The 21050-nt window shown below is 36.7% G+C and overlaps 1 protein-coding gene across 2 annotated transcripts in view; it reads right to left on the minus strand.

Moving 5' to 3' along the window:
- Positions 1 to 1076: 1076 nt before the first annotated feature.
- The window catches only part of CENPQ (centromere protein Q), a 313629-nt gene continuing 293655 nt past the window's right edge, over positions 1077 to 21050 (minus strand). For both annotated transcript variants that reach the window (XR_009505703.1, XR_009505702.1), the window contains 3 exons: positions 2830 to 3020; positions 2020 to 2074; positions 1077 to 1343 (listed from right to left, as the gene is read on the minus strand). The gene's annotated coding sequence lies outside the window, so the exon portion shown is untranslated. The remainder of the gene's footprint in view (positions 1344 to 2019; positions 2075 to 2829; positions 3021 to 21050) is intronic.

The following is a 21050-nucleotide window of genomic DNA, read 5'->3' on the forward strand; positions in this document are numbered from 1 at the left end:
TAGTCCATGCTTTTTATATGTGGCTTATTCATTTGAAATATGAAGATTATCTAATAATTTCACTTTGATTTAAAGGTACAATATCGTATTATGCCTCTTATGCAGTAGATTTTGTCTGCTCTGACCCAGGACTCTGGGAGCGAAAAGGAACTAAAGCATATATCCAGGGATGCGCGGATCTAGGGAGGGAATGTCAAGGTATTTTGAAAAGAATCCTCCAAGGTTAATACGTATTTCCATGGAATGTTATCTTTTCTAGTAATTGCTGATAGTAAGTTATTGAACGTTGAGGCCATCTGCTAGTGACAGTTGAAAAAGAAAAAATGGTCCAGAAACCAGCTAGAATGTGATGTGAAAACAAAATCAAATTATATGATTAAAATATAGAGTAAAAACACAAGGTCAGAAACACACTCAAAAATATGGAGGAAAACCAAGAAATATGAATTCATAGGCACAATCCAAGAGAAATAAAGTAAAATGGTTCAGATATCTAGGATATATATGAGTTTAAATCACTGTTTTTTTTACTGTCAAGAAGTCAAGACAAGCATGTATTTATGACCAAAACTTCTTTAAATTAGCCATCAAATAAATGATTATTAAATACTTATGTTTTCAAATATTAAGAAAAACTTTAAATTTTTTAGGTAAGTTACACTATCATTATGTCCCTAATAAGCTCCAAAATTGCAATCTAAGTTCCAGTGTTTATAACTAGAATTTTGGTCCATCATCTATTTTCTTTGTAATCACTGGACCATTAACTGACATTTATAGTTTATTTTTTGGTTCATACATAGATTTTTCTTTAGTGCAATTTTCTATAAGGGGATTAGTTTATATATTCAGGCAGACTTAGTAGACATTCCCAGCTTTTAAGAATTTCTATTTATTTCAGCATATTTGCAAGAAAAATAGAGATGGGGTATGACTCCCCCAAACCCTTCCCTCCCGTCAAAGTTTATTATAATGTGTTGGCATTTCAAGGAAAAAAACACAATATAGCAGGTGCTTGAGTAAGCAAATCTTTATTTCTAATATCCTCCTTCTCTTCTTTCCTGGAATGTGCTCTTTATTTTATACTCCAATTTGAATAATAGTCACATTTTAATTCCCCATCTTCCACGGAACAGCCCAGGTGCCCTAACCTCAGTCGTGCTAACTGGCTTTCACCCTGCATTGATTAAGAGTTCCCAGAGATAACAGTGTGTGTGGGTGCATGAATAATCTTCTGGCTTCTCAAGTCACTTCTTCTGCATCTCCGCAGTCTGGCAATAACACCCACAATTTGAGTAGTGAGTGGCTAGCTGTGAACTCTGAAATAGCATATGTATGACCTTCTGTTGAAAAAATCAAAATAGAAAAATTAACATGAATATAATAAAATTTTTCCCGAAGAGAAAAAAATTACTGAAACATTTTCCTCTTATGCTCTGACTCTTCCCTGGTGACAGAGAACTACGCTTAACAATCAAATTGGGCAATTACCAACAGATTTACAGGCAAAATCTAAGAAAAGTAAAGCCATTAGCATTGTTAGAAAACTAGAGGAAATTGCACAAAAATGAGGTGTTTTTGATACACTGCAAACCAGGGCTGGCTGTAACTAAACCTTCATCACTGTAATCCACAGTCTTAGCTCAGTTATTTATCATCCCTGTCACTGAAGCAGTCCCCATGCTGGTCTCTCTGTTACCAAACTCTTTACTTTTCAACACTGATCCATTTTGCTGTTAGAGGTATCGTCCTAAGTCACCAATTCAGTCACATCGTAGTGATACTCATAGATGACTTGCCATTACCTATAGAAGAAAGTGTAAGCTTCTGAGCCTGGCAAGGAAGTGTCTCCTTTATTTTGCCCCAGACTGATTTTCCAAGATTATTTCCCAACATACTCAACCCTGCACAAGCTTCCCACACAATCTCGCCCTTCCAGGATTCACGCTATGCTCTAGATACATGTGATAATTTGGTACCCTCATTCTTACAGATCCCGGTTCCTGCTGTTCCTCTTACCTTAAATGCTGTCTGCTATCCCAGTCAGTGTAGTTGTATAATCACTTGACAAGACCTAACACAAATGAAGACTTCTCTTAGTATCTCAGGGCGATCACTGAATCATTTCTTTAAGACAGTACACTGTGCATAGCAACTGTTGTAATAGAGTTATTTGTGTCTTTTTCCAATAGATTTTGAGGTCCAAGAGGACAAATACTATATTATGTTCCCTACTGTTTCTCCTTCTATCTCCCTAAATTTATCTTATAAACAGGATTAGTATCCATGTTTTTTTCCTATCTATCAACTTGAGCCTCTACAGATTATAAGAAACATTCTGTTGTGCATTGATGACATGAGGATTAACACAGTTAAAATAAATAATGTCGGTGTCCTTTTATTAAGGGACACAACACTACTAATGCTTTATAAGTTTTTTTCCTCCAGAAATGCTTTCATTAAAATTAGCACCTATTGTTATGCTAATATTTATTTATTTATTAGAAAGTCAGGCACTGAAGAGAGGCTTTGAAATCAGATACATCTCAGTTCAAATTTTATTTTACCACATAGATATTACATCTAAGGAGAGCTACTTAACTTCTTGGATGTCACATATGCAAAATGAGGATGAAAATATTTACCTTTTAAGGTGTTTTGAATGATTGAATAGGAAAAATTGGGTTGAATGATAAGGAATTGCCAATATTCTAGCATCTTTATCCACAGACACAGAATAGTTTTGCTATGGAAGGCAGTCACTACAGAACAGATAAACAGTCAATGGTCGGTCTTAGGCAGATGATGGATTATGATGCTAGTTATTACCATTACTGTGATGATCATGATGTGATGAGGAGGAGGAGGACATGCATTGCTCTGGCCATCATTTCTCATCCAGTCTTCTCACAGCCAAAGCACATATAAAAATTTGACTCAGTTGTGTTTGAAAAATATAATAAAACTGCCTGGCCCAGTCACAGCTTGGGCACAAGGAAGTAGCCAATGGAACACTGAACCTGTGAGAGGTAAAAGAACGAATGACTGCAAAGCCAGGCACACATCGGCATTAAATTCAGTCACTGTTAATTGAACCTGTACCGCGAGCCTGTATTGCTGGAGCAGGAATAAAAAGACAAGTGAGATGCAGCTCCTGTCTTTAAAGAGCTTGCAGTTTGCTGTTACACAACACAGAGATGTGCTTGCAAAGACATTTAAGAGAAAGACTATCAGAATGCAGGGAGAGAGAGGAAGATTTGTCTTACTGTTGGGATCTACATACTCCTCTAGTCTTTAGGAAGGCTCTGGTTTTACTATATGTGTCTCAGTATTGGTGGACTTTCTTACATAATTCAAGCCATTCATTTTAACGGGATTCTGAACAATTTATGAGCAAGGTATAACAAAGAATTGTTGCTGATTTGCTTTTCTCTCAGTATCTCTGCCCCTTCAGTGCCCTCTCTCTTTTTTTTTTCTCTCTGTCAATTTTATATATATATATATATATATATATATATATATATATATATATATATATAACCAGACTATATTCCAAATCAGGGAAGATGAACAGATTTTGAGTAATATCTTCGCTTCTAGAAAGTATTCCGAACCAGATTAGGAAAGGAGGCACATACCTCACCCCCATGTTGTCACTCCGTGACGGTTCACAGGGCCATTGGATGTTTAGGGAGTTAGAAAAGTATATGAGGTGCTGAGGATCCATTCAACATAAATAACATTGTTCCTTAATGACAGTGTTTAAAAGATGTTCAAGGTCAATTGTTATTGTACTTCTAGAAATTGTTTATACATATTGAACCACAAAAAATCCAGTTTCGTATAGGATTATAAAGATTTATTCTAAAGAGATCAACGAAGCTCTATTTCTATAAATCATCTGGAAGAAGAAAACAGGAAATAACTTTCACATTCACATCTTAAATGGTTTTTGCCTAAGTTTTTCTTTCCTTTACTTTTCTGTTACGGTAAAATGCACTGAAAAGAAAATTGGTTATTTTCAAAATGTGTCCCAAATCACTATTTACATATATCTACCTGAGAGGCAGAGCTACAATAGTTATATGCTATCAAAATATTCTACTTTAAATCTGACAGAGCACTTCTATAGCCAAATATTCAATTAGTAATACAGATACACTGAAGAAAGACAATTTTTTAAAAACTTGTCTATATTCTCTTTGCTGTTATGTTCAAATTCCATCCACTTAAATTGCAAATGAGTTTAATATGAACACGATGACAGCAATAAGCTCCACTGAGTTTTAGTACATTTTCCAGGCACAGCTACACAGGTCTTGTGGTGAGGTGTCTTTTTGTTTTGATGATACCACACTTCATTTTTTATCCAGAAATATATCTCTTTACCCTACAGTGACACAAAGGTCCCCTTTAAAACTAGTATTTTCAGAACTCATTTCAATTTAATAAGCACCATTCTTCAGATTTTCCCTTAAACAGAAATTTTCTCTTAATATGTAGTTTAGGGGAAAAAAGAAGTTTTACATAATATGTGTAGTTGTTATTTCAAAATCTGTCCATTATATACTGTTACTCACATTTCAATTCTAATTATTTTTTAAAAGATGTATAACTTCCCCCAGAGCTTGAGAAAATATAATGCATTGACATTGTGCCATAAGTAAGAGAAGACAAAAGTGAAAGAAATTTTAACAAAAAGTATGAGTGGCTGGTGCAAGCTGAGGACGTGGAAAAAAAAGACCCAACCAGACTTTGCGCAGGAATATCCATCCACATAAGTAAATGCTTCAAAGCTTTTCACTTTTCTTATTTCAAGAATTACTTTATCGGGGCACAGAATTTCTCTCTTTAAAATGGCAAATTCAGAGGAAACTAAAATGTTGAATAATGAAAGTATATTTTTCTTATATAAGGGCTTCAATTACTGAAATGAAACATAGTTCTTAAAAAATTATAAAAACTCTCTAGAAGATTTTTATTTCTAATGGTATTGTACTATGTCAGTAGGAAAAAAATGTTTCTAATGAAAAACCAATGCGCATTTATTCCTCTCTAATTTGGGAGGCAGTTTATGGAACTGTCATTAGTCCCCTGAACTTCTGTTTAAACTCTCCAAGTATGTACAGGTAGAATATTTTTTAGAACGATTATAGGTATAATAAGGTTATTTTATTCCAACAACATGATATAAAGCAAAAGCAAAAAAGACAAATACCAATATGGTTGAAAAAGAAAATAAAAAGGGAGGGTATTTAATACATATGGTGAGACATTCTCAGTCATGCTTTATGTGTATTGTGGATTTTGACATCAAATGTACATTCACTGATAAACATGGACCTTTGAAATCTACATTGTTTTATTTTAAGCTACTGAAAGCATTCAGACCCACTATTGGTTTAACATTCATTCTCAGCTTGAAGATCCATTACCTGCAGAAATAAAATACACTTTACAATTTTGACTTGGGTTAATGTTCCTTACTAAAACCTCAATTTATATTGAAATAATTGCCTTCCCTTAGTATTTCAAAATCCAAAACAAGTCAGAGGTATCATTATAATTTGAAAGAAAATTCTCTCGTTTCAAACTACAGATGGAGATATGTCGCTCTAATAACAAATGGTTGGCTTCTCAAAAAGAGTGTCTGTGTGTGAGTGTGTGTGTCTGTGTATGTATATAGACAACATACACATACACAGCAGGCAGTACACAGGAAACATTGGGTAAGGTTCCAAATTGGACAATATTATGGAGAGTTAACTCCTATTGGCTAGAAGCTATAGAATATCACGACCAAACTGGAAGCTTGAGTCTAACAGTTTATTTTTTTTTACATCAAAATTAGCCAAAGTAGCAGACGTGCAAGCATATATTAGACCTTGTACAGGGATAATAAGCAAATATATGTGTGTAGAATGTAAAGATGGAAAGGAAGTTTAGGGTTTATGCTTCTAGTTGCTTAGAACCAAACAATGTACATTTCAAAGTTCCAAAGGCACATTTGCACAGACATTCTAATTATTAGTTCACTCTATCTCTGCTGGCGCAACGTGGTTCTCAGCTTTTTAATCACTTCTCTACTGGCACAGCTAATGTGCCTACAAGTTGTCTGGAATTTTAATACTGCTAAATTTAGTGACACAAGTTGTGATTAAATTGTGAAAACTTGTTTAATGCAAACCTGATTGAAAAGAATACATGCTTATTTAAGGAAAATGTACAACTTTGCAAAAATTATATAGCGCTATATATAGCCCCACATTTAACAGCTTTACTAACCTGCAAAAAAGTTGGTTTTTGTAGAAAACTGCCAGGCTATGTAGTCTGAAATCTGGAGTCGTAATACCAGAGAGCTGTCAGTCAGCCATCCATCCATCTAATTGGCTTCTTACCATCTTTCCATCATGTTTTTTTTTATAACTGGTCGCCTCTGGCTAAAATGCAAATCATGAGGAAGAGCCGTCTAGAAAAAGCTGCTGCTTTCTTAATTATCTGTCAGAGTATGGACCAGTGGACCTAGGGCCGCGCTGTAGAGTTATGCTAAGCAGCAAGGCATCATGGGAATTGGAGTGACAGCTCATTTTCCTCCTGTGTTTTCTGTGTTCGAATGACAATGCAGAAATGTGGGTTTTCCCACACTTTCTCTGAACACTTGGGCTATTGCTCAGGGGAGCACAAAGCCAAAACTGTCACATTTCCAGACATGGTCTTATTGCTGTCACTATGACAGGATTGTTGACAAATGCCAGCAGTCATCTCGGCATCTTGGGAAATGTCTGCCATGATTGTGTCAACAGCCTGACAGAAATTGTTAATGTTTAAACTTCTTCCACTGACAGAATCCTGTCTTGCTGACAATATTTGTCATATGAAACTCAATCTTTGTCAAACTTGCTTAAAAATTAACACTTTCTCAATTTCTTTTTTTTTTTTTCTAGTTTACTGCCTAACAGTGCAAAATTTTAGCAATAAGATTTCAGCAAGGTAATGTAACACAGTAATTTAGGTCCACATTCCATCTGAATCCTCTAACCTGTTATTAATTTATGTGACCCCCTTGTCCTTTTGACCTTTGCTACCAGAATAATTAGCCATATATATGTATATATATATATTTACATATATATATGATACACACATAATATATACTTATGCATCTAGATTTGTGTGTGTGTATGCTCCGTAGGATTCAGATTTGTGAATTATTCAGAAGGTACAAAACACTATTCCTCAGTATACAATGTGGAAAATCAATTAAATCTTGCAGATTTTTAACTTATATGAAAATCAGTTGCAAATTTGGAGCTATTCATTAACTAATTTCTTAACTTTAAGTTCTGAATTTTTTTTTTTAACTTTGATTTAAAAAAATCAATCTGACAGGTTAAACAGTATCTATTTCAGGAACTCAACAAGAAGTTGTTTTGGAGTTTTGTTTTTTTTTAAACATGTGGTTTTGTCAAATCTGCAATATAGGGATAGCCTGCATTTCCTAATTCTGATAATCTATTGGGAAGTATTTATGTGAGCAGTATAAAAGATATTCGTTTTTTTAAAAGGAGCATCCTGTTTAAAATGCACAGTGGTTGATTTTTTAAAATATTTTTGGTGAGACACAATGCTCTGATTACTAGAAGGCAGTTAAATCATCTCTGGCTGTACTAGAAATACACAGTCATCCACAGGATGCTACATTTCTTAGACATGGTGTAGAAAAGAGCAACTGGTTAGCAGAATATAGTGTCCATCTGTCCCTGACAAAACAATCTTTGTCAAACTAAGAGTGACAACTTGTTAATAATGACATAACTATTATTAGTTGTATTGTTATTAGATAGCATGTTATAACACACAAATATGGTATATTCATATCAGTAGGGCCATATTAAAATAATTATTAGAATAGCAATCTCTTAGAAAAATAGAATGTGGCTAGAAGTACTATTTACCTGAATTGTTGCCAAATACGATTTCTAGTTACTCCATAGACAGAAAATGGACCAGGTACTACCTCATTTGCTGAAATAAGGAGACTTCTTAATATACTTTTTAGTTTCAATTTTTCTTTGTTATATGTATATATATATGTTTATAAACTAATAATACAAATAATATAAATAAATAATACAATAATATGAATAAATAATATTAGTTAATTGACTAATTAATAAAATTTATTTTTTACAGCAGTTTTAGGTTCATAGCAAAATTGAGCAGAAAGTACAGGGAATTCTCATATGCCCTGTGTCCCCACCCAGGCACAACCTCCCCACTATCAATATCCCACACCAGAATGGTACATTTGTTACAACTGATCAACCCACATTGATACAACATTATTATATTATTTTTCCTATCTTTTAAATTCAAACATTATCATAAATACCTCCAACAGTATAATGCGACGTCTGGGACCAGAAGTTGGCAAACTTGTTATGCAATGAAACAAATAGTAAATATTTTAAGTTTTTGTCTGTAATATAACTCTTCAACTGTGCCTGCAAAAGCATAAGTAATACATTTTACAATATGGGCGTAGCTCTGTTCCAATAAAACTTTATTTGTCAAAGCAGACAGCGGGCTGGATTTGACTTACAGTCTGTAGTTTGTTGACCACTGTTTTAGACCAGGGGCTAAGTAGTTAGATAAACCCTGATTTCAAATTTCAGCTCTACTGCACACTAGCTGTGTGACGCTGAGCATATTTTCAGCATATCACTTTATTATCTCAGTTATTCCTCAAAATAACCCTGTAGGAATGTATTAATTTCCTGATATTATGAGTGAGAGTTATAGCTCATAGAGGTCAAGCCATGCCGCCAGAGCTCCCAGGTAATGAGAAACAAATCTGGGATTCTAATATGAGTCTGTCTGAATTCTTAGCTTTCTGCTTTTCTAAATTATGATATGTTGTCTGTAATTCTCATTTACTTCTGAAATAAAATTATCAGTCAAGTTTGAAGATTTAGAGGACAGTGAGAGAGAAAAAAGAATATGGGTGGGGGCAGTATTGATGATTTAGGGGAGAATGTGCTGCTTCACCACCAGAATTGCTTCCTGTGTTGATAACACAGGGTTTTGCCTTCACCTCCTCTAACACTGATCACTTCCTATAGTTGGCCTAGGAGATCAGGTATAGGATCCAAAAAAGGATGAGGAAGTATGCCTCCTAAGTAACTGATAAATATTTAGGGATGATTCTCTCAAAAATTCAAGAACAGTACCTATGATTGTTAATTTTATGTGTCAATTTGACTAGGCCACGAGGTGCCCAGGTATTTGGTTAAACATTGTTCCTCAGTGTGTCTCTCAGGGTGTTTCTGGATGAGATTAATATTTGAATCAGTAGATTGGGTAAAGTAGATTGCCCCCCCAGCCCCAGTATGGGTGGGTCTCATCTAATCTGTTGAGGGCTTGAATAAAACAAAAAGGAGGAAGGGAGAATTTGTTCTCTTTCTGCCTGAGAGTTTCTGAGCTGGGACATAGGTCATCTGCACTTGGACTAGAGCTTCTACCATTGGCTTTCCTGGTGCTCGGGCCTTTGACCTTGGACTGAAACTATGCCATCAGCCTTCCTGGATCTCCAACTTACTGCCAGCAGATTGGGGTACTTTTCAGCCTCCATAATCATGTAAGCCACTTCCTTATAATCAATTTATATATAGGAATAAATAACAATAAAATGTATATATAAAATCTCCTATTGGTTCTCTGGAGAAACCTGACTAATACAGCATTATCTTAGCCTCTTTTCTAAGTAAATCATACTAAAGAGTCCTCCAGGCTGGGCCATGTGGACTGTCTTAATTTTATGGGACTGTATACTCAGCATGCTTTTCTGGCTCAGTGTGGAAAGTGCAGCATCACTTCCTGTTGAACATGACTCAACCAGACTCTGTAAGAAGTGTTGAATCAAGAACCTACAGCCGGGCTTCCCTGGTGGTGCAGTGGTTGAGAATCTGCCTGCTAATGCAGGGGACACGGGTTGGAGCCCTGGTCTGGGAAGATCCCACATGCCACGGAGCAGCTGGGCCCGTGAGCCACAACTACTGAGCCTGCGCATCTGGAGCCTGTGCCCCGCAATGGGAGGGGCCGCGATAGTGAAAGGCCCGCGCACCGCGATGAAGAGTGGCCCCCACTTGCCGCAACTAGAGAAAGCCCTCGCACGAACTGAAGACCCAACACAGCCAAAAATAAATAAATAAATAAAGTAGCTATAAAAAAAAAAAAAAAAAAAAAAAAAAAAAAAGAACCTACAGCCAAGGGACTCACCTGCAGAAGTGGAAGGGGCATCCCTAGATAATGCTCTGCTGCTCTACCTTGTTCCTCTTTGACAATTCTATGTAATGCAGTTCAATTCAAGTTCATAAGTATGAACAGAGCATCTATTTTGTTTTATGTTATGTTACATAGAGGAGTCAAAGAAATATAAATCCTGACCACTTACTACTTGGACAGCATGATACTTTAGAAACAACTCAGGAATAATATGATAGAGCGCTTAAAAATCAAGCAAAGAAACATTTTGTTTAGCATTAGGCAGGCATGTGTTTAGTACTTACAAAATATTACAAATCCTCCAGATATAGTCATAAGCTAGACGAAGTTGAGTGAAATATATCTTTTAATCTCTTTCTTTCTCTCTCTCAAACTCAAACTCCCCTGGAGGCAAGAAGAGCTTTTGGCAGACTCAGATTAGTTTTGAAGATGTTGCATTAGTATGTGGGAGGCGTTACAGGTTTCATTGTGTCCTCAAAAAAGATAATGTTGAAGTCCTAACCCCTAGTACCTCACAATTGTGACTTACTTGGGCATAGCGTCATTGCAGATAGAATTAATTAAGTTGAGGTCATCTTGGGGTAAAGTGAACCCTTAATCCAACATGACTGGTGTCCTTGTAAGAAGAGACACAAGAGAAAGACACAGAGATTTGAGTGATGCATCTGTAAACCAAGGAAGTATAAGGATTGCTGATAAAAACCAAAAGCTAGAAGAGGCAAGGAAGGATTCTCCCCTCTAGGTTTTCAGAGAAAGAATGACCCAGCCAATACCTTGATTCCAGATTTTAGCTTCCAGAATTGTAAGACAATATTTTTGGTGTCATTGTTTTAAGATACACAGTTTTTAGTACTTTGTCAAGCAGCCCTAGGAAACTAATACAGGTGCATTAAGGTATAGGAGTAATAGGCTTTATTTTAGAACCCCGTAAATCTGGATTAAAATCTCAACTCCATTATGTCCTCTCATAATGTGTATTTCCTCATCTGCATAATGAGAATTCCTCCCAACTGGAATCTTCCTCGGACATCCACCAGAGGATGGTACCAACACACGGCCAATGCTAACATGCTCACTACATGCCCTGGTGTCTTGACTAGACCTAGATTGGCAGCCAAAGCTACAGCGGGGCTTTAACAGAGTTCCAGCCTCTTTTAAGGTGTGTCCACGGGTATCCAAAAAACAGTCGCCAAAGTGAAGGTGGAGATGCTTGTGATTTTCCATTTGCTTGTGATTTTCCAAGACAGTGAGGTATGGTATATTTCTGCCTAGGAATCTCATTCTTTAAAGATTGTGAGTTTGGAGTCACTTACATTGTGACTATATTATCTTTCAACTCCAAACCAAAACACCTGTTTGTGAAGTATCAGTGAACCTTTGGAGACATTGGGGCTGAATACCTGGAATCAGGACTGCTAGGTAATTTTGAAGTGCATGGCACTGCGTACATAAATGGACATGTGACCTGGACATCAGCAGACCACCCAGAAGCTCAAGAAAGACATCTCTTCTCCATATAGACTTTAAATGTTGAAATACCAAAGAGTCCACTTTATGTAGGCTAGGCGGGCTTTTATTCCAGGAGATCAATGAGATTATGTTCCCATAGGTTGGCTGCAGACAGGGGAGAATAACTACTATATTCACATTTTCTTTTGTCAATGAGTTTTATTCCTCTCCCACTTTTCAGTTACTATACAATGTACTAAACAGAAAACCATTTATTTTCAAAACGAGTCATTATTTTAATATGTCTACTTGAGGCACAGACCTACAATAGGTCTGTAAGGAGAATTAAACACTTTATTTAATAGCAGACTTTGAAAAGAAGATATTTTAGGAACACAGAATACTGTTTTATATAGACGAAGCCAAACTGTAGGGGAAATAGCAGAAATAAGGCCAAGAGGGTTCTACGCAAAGTAAGACCCTGACCTGTGTACCAAAACTCATAGAAAAACCACCTGCTTCCATAAAATAATCCATTATTAGTGCAAAGCAGAGGAGAAAGATGTCTACTCCCCCTAGAGGCCAAAAATAGGACAGAAAACAAAGTTACATTTAAAGGATCTGCAGAAGACAAAATTGGATTCAGATTTTACTTCAGTAATGGGCACTGATAGATACTTTCACAGTCTATAATTATTTTATAATTAAAAGTATTGCTGAATGTGAGATAACTGTGCGATGCACGGTTTGCAAAGGGAATGGAAGAACTGAGTTAATAAGGTGACAAGTGAAGGTTAATAAATTATTATTCAGGATTTTAGATAATTGGCATCATTTGGGAGGAGGAAAAAAGAGAATGAAGCTGAAGAAAGATGAACTAGCATAGTAGAACACTTTAACAAATGATCCATTTAACACCAATTATCATGCTATTTTACCGTCACTCCTAGCTTTTATTAAGTGTCTTGATATCCTTTGGGAAAATGTGTCATACGAATGACAAAATGAGATTAATTATAATAAATTCAAAACAAAACACTTTTTGAAACCAAGCCTCCATTTCCAGAGCTTATTTTAAATGGACCTAGAGATTTGTGGTCCGTGGTTAGACAAACTTTGGCAAAGCATCACATTTCTGTAAAAGCCCTGCTTCCTCTTTTAATGTATACTTAACCAACAGTTAGACATTTACTTATTTTTAACATGCAACCCTCCTTATTCCAAAAAAGATTTGATTTGGCTTCATTAGAATGCTACTGGCGGTGATCCCTTTAACCATGAATAGTGATAACATAAATTTTGTTCCAATATTTTGCTCATAGCTACATATACATTTAAATACATAGTGAAAATCCTAGCTCTTGAGTTATTCCCTTCCCCAAAAGACAGGAGAATTTAAAATATTTAAAATATAGGACACCGTTATTGAATCTTTCCTTTTTTTTTTTTAACATCTTTATTGGAGTATAATTGCTTTACAATGGTGTGTTAGTTTCTGCTGTATAACAAAGTGAATCAGCTATACATATACATATATCCCCATATACACTCCCTCTTGCGTCTCCCTTCCACCCTCCCTATCCCACCCCTCTAGGTGGTCACAAAGCACCAGCTGATCTCCTTGTGCTGTGCAGCTGCTTCCCACTAGCTATCTATTTGATGTTTGGTAGTGTATATATGTCCATGCCACTCTCTCACTTCATCCCAGCTTACCCTTCCCCCTCCCCGTGTCCTCAAGTCCATTCTCTACATCTGCTTCATTATTCCTGTCCTGCCCCTAGGTTCATCAGAACCATTTTTGTTTGTTTGTTTAGATTCTATATATATGTGTTAGCATACGGTATTTGTTTTTCTTTCTGACTTACTTCACACTGTATGACAGACTCTAGGTCCACCCACCTCATTACAAATAGTTCAATTTCATATCTTTTTATGGCTGAGTAATATTCCTTTGTATATATGTGCCACATCTTCTTTATCCATTCCTCTGTCGATGGACACTTAGGTTGCTTCCATGTCCTGGCTATTGTAAATAGAGCTGCAATGAACATTGTGGTACATGACTCTTTTTGAATTATGGTTTTCTCACGGTATATGCCCAGTAGTGGGATTGCTGGGTCGTATGGTAGTTCTATTTTTAGTTTTTTAAGGAACCTCCATACTGTTCTCCATAGTGGTTGTATCAATTTACATTCCCACCAGCAGTGCAAGAGGGTTCCCTTTTCTCCACACCCTCTCCAGCACTTATTGTTTGTAGATTTTTTGATGATAGCCATTCTGACTGGTGTGAGGTGATACCTCATTGTAGCTTTGATTTGCATTTCTCTAATAATTAGTGATGTTGAGCATCTTTTCATGTGCTTCATTGCCGTCTGTATGTCTTCTCTGGAGAAAAGTCTATTTAGGTCTTCTGCCCAGTTTTTGATTGGGTTGTTTGTTTTTTTAATATTGAGCTGCATGAGCTGTTTATATATTTTGGAGCTTAATCCTTTGTCCGTTGATTCGTTTGCAAATATTTTCTCCCATTCTGAGGGTTGTCTTTTCGTCTTGTTTATGGTTTCCTTTGCTGTGCAAAAGCTTTTAAGTTTCATTAGGTCCCATTTGTTTATTTTTGTTTTTATTTCCATTACTCTAGGAGGTGAGTCAAAAAAGATCTTGCTGTGATTTATGTCAAAGAGTCTTCTTCCTATGTTTTCCTCTAAGAGTTTTATAGTGTCCGGCCTTACATTTAGGTCTTTAATCCATTTTGAGTTTATTTTTGTGTGTGGTGTTAGGGAGTGCTCTAATTTCATTCTTCTACATGTAGCTGTCCAGTTTTCCCAGCACCACTTAATGAAGAGGCTGACTTTCTCCATTGTATATTCTTGCCTCCTTTATTGAAGATAAGGTGACCATATGTGCGTGGGTTTATCTCTGGGCTTTCTATCCTGTTCCATTGATTGAACCTTTCCTTTTACTATCAACTAAATTAAGCTAAATTTTCCTCTTACTTTCAACTGAATTAACCGACACTTTTTCGGTGAATTGGACCTCCACTTTCCATCCTGGTAGAGAAGAACAACTGGAAAGTTTGTGACACAATATTATCAGCAGGCACAAGACTGCAGGGTTTGGGCACAGGCCAAATATCTGTTTCTCCACTTCAAGTAAGAGTTGAGCCAGCAAATCAACATTATTGTTTTTCAGTAACAACGGAAGTTCTAAATTGTCAGTTTATCCCTTGAACACACAACTCCTGCTTTTAAGACTTGAAGAGACATCAGGAAAGGAAATTGGAAATCCTGTCAACAGAAGAGGTTTGTAAAAATTGCATTCTATCCCTGCCCTCACTAAATTTTAGGCTTACAGGATGGGAGTATCTGCTGAAATTAAGGAGGAAGTTATTATTTGAGGTAAACTGTTCTTGGAGCTTTGGAATTCATGGAAAATGAGAGTCCTTGACAGCCCCTATTGGCCACTTCTTCTCCCCATTCATTGTATAAATATCACCTGGAGTGGCCTCTTCATTACAGAGTGTGAATTATGTTAATTTTCACTTCATTAGATGAATTCAGCCTGCCCAAGGCTCTGAGTGACTCCATACCCAAGGAAGTGTCGGTCAGAGGTGGGAAGGTCTGGAACTGTGCACAGTCTGGCATATAACAGATATTAAATCAGTATATATGAATTATGAAGAGAATGAAAGACCCAAGAAGAAAAATCTTCAAAGTCCATTACAATGAGTTACTAGAGAAGGTTCCCTGTTCCATAAAGATGTTTTCTGTTTGAATATTCATTAGGCAGCTTTGGTTGTTGTTGGTATTGATTTGTTTGATCTGATTCCTTCCTTTAAACTAGAATTAGAAATTCATTAAGGACAGAGATTATTGTATACACTTCTATATGATCCCCTGGACTTACAACAATGCTCCATAAATAGCAGTATCTAAATAAAACTTAGAGGATGATTGCTATGGCTGAATGTGTAAGTCTCCCAAAAGTCATACGTTGATATCCTACTGCCCCGTGTGATGTTATTAGGAAGTGGGGTTTTGGGGAGGTCTTAGGTCATGAGGATGGAGCCCTCATGAATGGGATTAGTGGTCTGATGGAAGAGACCTCACAGAGCTCCCTCGCCCCTTCTGCCAAGTGAGGTACAAGAGAAGAGTGTGACCCTGAAGAGGGCCCTCCCCTGCCCAAGCAGCACCTTGATCTTGGACTTTCAGCCTCCACATCTGTGAGAAATAGACTTCTATTGTTTATAAGCTACCCAGTCTGTGGTATTCTGTAAGAGTAGACCAAACAGACTAAGACAATGATCACAAGAGCTAAGGTTTGCCTGCTTTATGTTTACCCCAGGCTGATGCTGATGAGGATGGTAATGACCAAGATGATAGAGACTGGGACAAACTGCATAAATAACTGTGATAGCAATTCATTGTTTTACCATAGATATACTAACCCTTCAAGCTGTGAGAAGTGTTTAAGATGAGAATAATTTGGATGGAAAATGGATCTCCTCCACCTGACCCAGTGCAATATGAACTAACTACTAATTAAATGACTATGGGCTTCTTTTTGTTTTTAGGAAGATATAGGTAAATCCAGAAAGTCTCAATATTTTCTTCAAACATCCAGATTCCCTCCCTTTCAAGCTATATTGCCATAATGTTTCAGCAGCTTCCCAGGGGTAACAGAGCACCATGTATTCTGTCTCTGTAGATCTTCTTTCTCTCTAGAAATTTTATTTAGAAAAAACAAAAACAAAAACATGATTGACTTAAGAGTTTTGAGAAGGAATAAAAACTAATAAAAACAACAAAGAGAGAAACTAATTAAAATGATGTATGTATGTAGCCAAGGGTAATGTCCCTTTAAAAGAATGCCTCTCAATTAAGTTTATCCAAACTAGCTTCTCCACTTTATCATGAAGGTTTGGGTATAACACATGTCAGTTTGGCCACTCCATTACAGGAATGACTTTCAAAGGTGCAGCAGATGGTAATCAAAATTGACTGGAGGCTCTTCAATATATATGTTATGATTAACCAGACGTGGACTGCACAACTCAGAAATGAAGGAATGTTGGGGACTCTTGAAGAGGAATCTGACGATAAGTTGTAATGTTAAGATCAGGTGGCAACATAAGTCATTTCCAGAACAGCATGGAAAGTGACAAGACGTGTGGTTGGGGTGATAGAAGTTGTTACCAAAGTCAGGAATGAATGACACTTGCTGACTTCTTATGTTAACCCTGTGACATATTAACATAAATCTAAAATACTGTAGCACCTGAGTGTGTACTTACGACAACTCCCAAACATTCACATACACAAAGGGCATTTGCAGCTTTGAGTGTGTGTGTGGGGAAAGGATACATTGAACTCCACCCACATTCCATATGGCTGCCGAAACGTCCTCGCGGGGATCAGGGTGTGAACTAATGACAGGCGTCAATCACTCAGTTCTTACAGAGCTTGGTAACAATGGTTCCTTGGTAGTTTTCTATGTAATTATTCTCCCTACACTGAATGTCCTGCAGGATTCAGAGGAATAAACAGGGTGGACACTGGAGAAAGGAAAACAAGGGAAACATCTTCACTAGCACTAGTCATGCCTCCAACTCCTGAAATTTCTACTAGAAACTTATGAAACAAAAATATATTTGGTGGTATTATTATTATTATTTATTTTTAATTATACACTCTCCCTGAAAATCAAGGAGAAAATGTTTGGCAATTTGCTTCCATGCTGTTATTAGCGATGTCAGAACTTTCTCAATTCTAATCCCTCCATTAGTTCTTTCATTTCTTTTCTCCCAGAAAACGTGGCTGGGGTCCAACCTTAGGCTTCATGAATAAACTTTAGACTAGTAATCAATGACATTTACAGGTGTACTAAGTATTATGTGCTGTTCTAAATGCTTTGCAGTTTTTATCTCATTTAGTCCTCACACCAGTCCTATGAATTAAGTATGGATGTTTTTATCCCCGTTTCACAGATTATTAAACCAAAGCACAAAGAGGCTTGAGAACATGTAGGACTAAGCTGCAGAGCTGGATTTAACCAGGTCAAAATGTCTCCTAGGCTGAAGTCGTTTAACTACTGTGCTTTCCTGCAGCTCCTTTATCAGCCTGCTCTTGCCCCAAGAGAAACACTACAAAGTCCCTGAAATCAATGTTCTTTACTGTTGTGGCTGGATGTATTGAACTCACAAGTGGGTGACAAAGGCTTTTGCAGAATTGTGTTTGAGAACAAAGGGAAAGAGGGCACAGTGGTGTAAAGGCACATACTGAACTAGGCCAGGTCCCAAGTCATTCCCAACTACTGAGGAAATTATTTGAGCACATAAATGTAAATTTAATTGAGCAAATTATTTCTCCTGTCTAGGTACCAAATGTTTTTCATCTATAAAAGTGTTGATTAGATCATTTCTATAAACATCTATAACTCTAATAATATTCAAATGAACATAGTATTTTAAAGTGGAATTAATTATAATATTCTTAATCCTATCCAAGCCTTGGCTACCATGTGATTTCCTCAGAGATGGCATCTGGAATACTACATATAAAGCAGGTATCATCCCCTTCCTTTCATTTTCTACACCAAAACCACATTGTTTTCATCATACCAGTCTTCAGTGATGTAGATATGTGTTTCTTTCTTGAATTTATCATCTGTCTCACCCACTAGACTCTATGCTCCATGAGGATGGAGACTTGGAATGGTATATTAACCATTTTAGACTTGACATCAAGCACAGAATATCACATATGCTGGACATGCACAAAATATTTACCTCACTTATTTAGTATTGCCATGGAAGGAATTGTGCCACTTTACTGGAGTTTTTTAGATGATAATAATACTAGCTTATTGTCAGTGAATACTGTATCACTTATTAAGAATTGTTATACACATCAGCTTCATAAGAGCCATAATAATAACTAAGCTATCCTTTAAGCTTCAAAATTATCTGCTATTATAAATCTTTTAAAATTTTGTAAATAGCCTAATAAACAAGACATTTTTTTCCCTTTTCTTTTTGATTCCAGGATACCATTTCAAGCATCTATGATTTTACTCTTCTCTGGGTGGTAGGTTGCAAAGCAATGGCTTTCACAGTACTTTATAGCTCTTCCAAAAAGAGGCAGAATCTGCTTCCTCACCCCTTGAATCTAGGGGAGCCTTAAGATTTGTTTTAAAAAACAGAAACTGGCAATAGTGAGATTGTGCTTGTTCTAAACTCAAACCATAAGAGGCTTTGCAGCTTCCTTTCCTTGCTGCTCTCAGAAAAAATGCCACCATGTGAATAAGTCCATGTTAGCCGAGCACACAATGTAAGACATGTGGCCTGATCACCCTTGTTGCCCCAGGTGATGGCCAGCCATCTACCACGCCTGTGAGTGAAGCCTGAGACTCACCAGATACCTACAGTTGCACAAGCTAACCCAGTCAATTTCAGGAAAGTTTGGCCAGACCAGAAGAACCGCCCAGTAGAACTTCAAGCTCAATAAGTGATTAGGTGGTTGTTTTAAACGACTATATTTTGGGGTGTTTTTTTAATGCAACAAAAACTAATAGATAAACTTGAATACAATGATATTCTGAAAACTTATGATGATATTTTGGTCATTTATCTCAACTGAAAAGAGGCAAGGACTCTATTTTTAATTCTTGGAACTGTGTTCTGTAAGTTATCTTTTCTTTGTCTTTGTCAGACCTGATGTGAGGACAGAAGACTTTCTCCAGAAGCCAGATCTTTCCCACACTTCTAAATTATGTTTTTAATGTGTAACATAATCCAGCTTTGTGGTAACTATATATTTTATAAAATAAAAATATCTTTTAAGAATCTTCGAAAAATCCCTTTAAGTTTCAGTTTACCTGGATAGCTTTTGTAGCATCCCTTTTGTGTGACTGCAGTTGTTTATTTGTTTACTTGTATTTGCTTTCTTCCAGGCCCTTGTTTTGATTCAGAATACTTGAGGTTACATGAAAATAACACCCAGGTAAATAAGTTATTACCTTAATTGGTATCAGATTCTCTGAGCCCAGATTTCAGCAGACTGTTGCTTTTATATCATTCACTTCAACCTCCCATGCATAAAAGGGTGGCATAAATTTAATTTTGTTCATCCTTTGGACAGAGAGCCTTACTAAATGATTTTCCTCCAGCTTGGGAGAAATACTTTACAAAGCATTAACTCTAAGACCCTTGTAGATAAAAGAAAAAGATTAGAAGACCTAGAGCAACAATAACCAAAATAAATAAGTTAAAAATGAATGAGTAAATGAATGAATGAATGAATAGTTCTTCAAGAATAAATACTCTTAACTCTGAAGACTTTCTATTCTAGTCCCTGGTACTTCTTCTGAAGTGGACATTTTGTCCACATTAGAGCCTGACTCGGGTGCTAAGGTGCACCTGCACCCGTAATGTCATCTGCATTACATAACATTTTAAATGCAGGTCTCAGCAGGCTCACAGCTTTTCACATTCTCTGACAGATACTCAGGCTGACACTAGACTGCGTGATAAACCCAAGAAAGTGACAGGAATTCTATTAATACCTGGATACAGAATTCATAAGGGAACACAGTAGGTCGGGAAGAGATTCCTAAAGTAAGAAACTTTGCCTAAGAATAGACTCAATCAGTTTGATTTGGTCAAAACAGAGGGAAGAGTTTGAAAGAAGCAAAAAGGCTGGGTAAGAAAGACTAGCACAGGCATTTTTGAGAAGTTGGCTGAAGAAGGAATAAACTAAAATAAAGAAGTAAATAGTGGTTCTATTTGTAAGTCTTAAGAGAGGAACATCATTAAAGAAGGAGAAAGGGGGAGATAGATGAAGCCCAGAGACAGTGAGAGAAGGGGTGAGCAGCAGTCGAGAGAGAAGTAAATAACTGTTGGCTGAATATGATTTGGCCAGAACTGTGTTTAGAACCTGAAAGTTTTTCACTTCCTGCTAATGATATACAACATTTATTTATGTTTCTCTCAATTTGGACGTGTTTGTTCGCAGTCAATGTAGTGGATAGCTCCTTTATATCATAAGGCTGTCATGGCATAAGGTAATAAATGTAATTGAATATGGAAAATATAAACTGCTAAAGGAATATTGTAATAAACATGGCGAAAACAAGTGGGTATATGGATACTTTGACTCTAAAAACCAAGAGCCAGAGCAGATAGCTTCCGTATAAATGAAGGGGAAAACAAACAAACAACTAATGCAGCAAGTCACCATCACAGTGACCGCTCTGTCCAAGTGACCCGTGGCCAAATTTCTGAGCAATATTCTCTGCTCTCACTGAGGAAGGCCCTGCCAAGGCAA

Source organism: Balaenoptera ricei, chromosome 11 (genome assembly GCF_028023285.1).
Source record: "Balaenoptera ricei isolate mBalRic1 chromosome 11, mBalRic1.hap2, whole genome shotgun sequence".
Taxonomy (NCBI): Eukaryota; Metazoa; Chordata; class Mammalia; order Artiodactyla; family Balaenopteridae; genus Balaenoptera; species Balaenoptera ricei.